Genomic DNA, 3,925 nt, shown 5'->3' with positions numbered 1-3,925 from the left:
GATTCATTTTAAAATTCTGTTATTTGCTTTTAAAGCCCTCAAGGGTCTTGCTCCACCTGACCTCTGTGAGCTGCTTCACCCTTACACCCCCACCCGCTCTCTCAGGTCAGCTGATCAGCTGTTCCTGACAGTTCCTAAGACTCAGCGTGAGCTTAGAGGGGATCGAGCTTTTGCAGTCGCAGCTCCTAAAATGTGGAATGACTTGCCTTTTCACATTTGGGAGGCCTCTTCTCTGTCCGTTTTTAAATCTCTTCTTAAAACTCATCCTTTCTCTTTGGCCTTTGGCATGTTGTGAGATGTTGACTTTAATAGTAAATTTTATTTTAATCTTAGCCTTTTCTTTATTAATTAATGTAATTTTTTGTTTTTATTTTATTAATGGCCTTTTACTCTCATTTAATTTGTGTTCTGGTTTTTATTAAATTTATTTTACTTCGTTTTTAAGTATGTGAATGTTTTTATTTATTCCTCTGTGCAGCACTTTGGTCCATATGATTGTTTAAAGTGCTTTTCAAATAAAGCTGGATTGCACTGGATTAGAAGATGGCTCAACAAATCTCTTTCACAGTATGTAAAATTCGACAGAGGGGCGCAAGGTGACCTTCTGTCAGGGGCCCAGAATTTTTAGCTACACCTCTGTGTTACTGTGTTGTTTTTGTTCTGTTGGGTGTTGGGTTTTTTCCCCTAAATATACGCTGAAAACCAACCAATCTCTGAACACAGAACAACACAGACAGCTGTGATGACTTTTTACTTGCTGCAAGGGAAGTCCGGTCCTGACTTCGAGGTGCCAGCCTCTCAGTCGAACTCAGCCAACTTCGAAAGAGTAACTCCCCTCGCAGTATCTTTTACTGAGGTACACAAACAGGATATGCGAATAACATTTAACATTGTTTATCACCATGTATGGGGTGGAAATATTCAAGCGACAGTTCTTAAGAAGGGTGATTGCTAAATTAAGATCAAGCTGCTGCAGGGTGTTATGTCTAAGAAATGGCATCTAGCAAAATGACAATAGTAAAAGTACATATTTCTCGAACAGTGGGTGTCAGCAAGAGCCGGCCCACTTATTCATTACATCATAGTGGGGGATCTCATTACAGTCAAGGTCCCACCCAGAACCCAGCAGGGGCCAGCCAAGGATCAGCCAAGGACCAGCCAAGGTCCCATCATGGAAACTGGGGAAAATTCAAGCGGCTACATCTGTATATATTTATAGAGATGACTAATTGGTTCTGTTGTAGAAATTTCCAGCCAGAGACTTGGTTCCTATATGACAAGGATATTTTATTTTTACTCGGACTGAGAGGCTACAGAAAATCATCTCTGCATGTGATCTCCCCTTTACTGCTTGAGCAGAGCACATGTACATCAACAAGTGTCAAGGCAGTAAGTGCATACAAACAACTTCTCAGGACAGTTATAGGGCCTTCAGGAGGAACCAAACTGCTGCCTCATTCAGAGATACCATTGTCTAAGACTTGCACTAAAACATTCTGAGCACTTGGGCATATTTAAACAAAGTAGTATGGCACCTGTGTCAGAATCCATCCCTGCCTTGTCCTGTTCACATGTCACTGGCCATCCTATTCTCTCCTCTGTCTTGTACCCCTTAGCCCATAGTGTGTTTGCCTGCTCATAGGGCCACCATGTGGCTTAACGGGTCAAGTGGTTCCTGACTCCCCTTTTAGTTGTGGGTTTTGAGGATATCACAGGGTCTGTGTTTTCATGATTGTCCCCCAGGCCACCATGCAGCTCAGCCCAGGATTCTCCACCCATTCTACCTTTACTCCTTCAGCCGCATACACGAGTCAGGCCTAGGTTATTCAAATTTCGTCCTGCCAAATTTACTGGACAGGAAGTGGACACTGCAAATGAATATGTGAATACTCCAATACCTACATCTTTACAAGTTACATTAAGGGGTTTGGTACAGTAAATGGTTGTGAGGTGGGATTTCTTCTTGATGTCTGTTTGTAGCCCGTCCACCAGCAGCTGCTGCTGTATTTATCACACCAAGCAGGGAACGTATATTGCTAAGTTTTTCTTAGTTCAATTACACTTGACTAAGCTAATTAAGCTGGCTATGTTGTTTACATTCAGAAGGATGCCGCCATATTGGGTTATACACAGATGCCACAATAGCTCACACTCACATTCCCTCTTCATTATTTTTCTAAATACACTCTATCCTGCCTTGTCACCTGCAACAAGATCTCACTCCCTGTATCGAGTAAAGTCTTTCTAATGGTTGAGCAGATTTCTGCTTCTCTCCTAACCATGGACATCCAAAGTAAGATGAAGCAAAATGTTAGGGAATTTGACAACACATGGTTACTCTTTTGGTAACAGTGACTTTGGTTTTATTTTGATAGATGTAAACCACATAATATGGTCTTAACCTTGTTTTCTGTCCTAAAAGCAAACTTTTGTGTTACAGGAGAAAAGTGCACAGCTGCTCGGATCAACCCCAGCTAATCAGCGCATATGGGAATCTTTTCAAAATACCATGTGAGTCTAAATACCATCTAAAGTAATATAAGCTCTTTAGATGACGCTCAAATAATCAATTCCCATCAACTTGGTGTCAGAACACAAACTCGGTGGCAAAAAAGTGAAGCACAACAGACTAAGTTGTGAAAATGAAATCTGCATGTGATGAAAGGGCATGTGACAGTATCTCGATGACTATAATATCAGATCAAACGGAGTTGGCGGTATGGCCACACTGCTGGTCCCATGTCAGTAGGGTATAGCACACCCCTGGGCCCGGATACCACTAGGATGTCACTGGTGTACCACTGTGCCGACAGAGTGTGGTGTGTCACTCCACAGTGTTGGCAGGATTGCTCTTCTCCCTGCGGCGCCACCATACGCACACGACGGTCATCTGTGGTACTGCAGAACTGAGATGTATCGCTGAACATGGTAGGACGCCAGTCGTCATCAGTCCATGCCTCCCAGTGACTACACCACTCCAAACGCAACCGTTTCTGTGCTATTGTGAACGGCAGCCTATGCATGGGACGGTGAACCCGTAGTCCAGCTGATGCCAGTCATCGCGACACGATGATATAGGGTGTTGTAGAGAGTCCAGTAGCTGTGTCCATATATCAGGCGCAGGTGTCATGGGGATCTGTGATGCTTGGAGCACAATCCAACGATCCTTCCTTGGCGTGGTCTGTCTTGGATGACCAGAAACTTCACGACGTGTGTGGATGCCTCACGTGCCCATTGGTTTCAATATCAGGCGACTGATATCCGCATGGCCCACATGCAGTTGCACCATATGACCACCTGGCTTCATGCAAACCCGCAATGCAACCCTATCAAACTCCGTCAAGTGCTGTTAACACTGTCTAATGTGACTACGAGGCATCCTGTGTCTGGTAATTAAACATGCCAACTCCTTGCAATTCTAATCATTTACATATCCATCACTGGTCTGCACGTGTACCAAATTACATCTAAATTGGATAGTTCTGGGTTTTCAACTTTTTTTTCCCTGAGTGTATATGCCCTTCACTGATGAGAAATTCATCAACATCTAAGTCCTACATTCATGTACAATGCATATTAAATGAATATTTTGTCACTATTAGTCTTGATGTATCATTCTTTGAATGCACTCAATTGAATCATGGACAGTGGTTCCACATGGTAAAAAAATGAATATTCTGAAAAGGAAACATCCTTCTTCGGTTGATACATTCACTTTGTATTCTGAGAAGGTTTTTCCCTTGATTGCCTTGTACAGTATGTCTAGTGTGTTTTTTGGTATGAATGTGGCATTAATCATACAATGAAAAAAACACTGACTTGTAGTGAACATGTAAAACAAAAACATGCAGTGTCATCTATCCATTTTTCAAACCGCTTATCCTATTGGGTCACGGGGGGTCCGGAGGCAGGGAACAACCCAGGA

The sequence above is a fragment of the Brienomyrus brachyistius genome, unplaced genomic scaffold (genome assembly GCF_023856365.1).
Source record: "Brienomyrus brachyistius isolate T26 unplaced genomic scaffold, BBRACH_0.4 scaffold114, whole genome shotgun sequence".
Classification (NCBI taxonomy): Eukaryota; Metazoa; Chordata; class Actinopteri; order Osteoglossiformes; family Mormyridae; genus Brienomyrus; species Brienomyrus brachyistius.
This window is presented reverse-complemented; position numbering follows the sequence as displayed.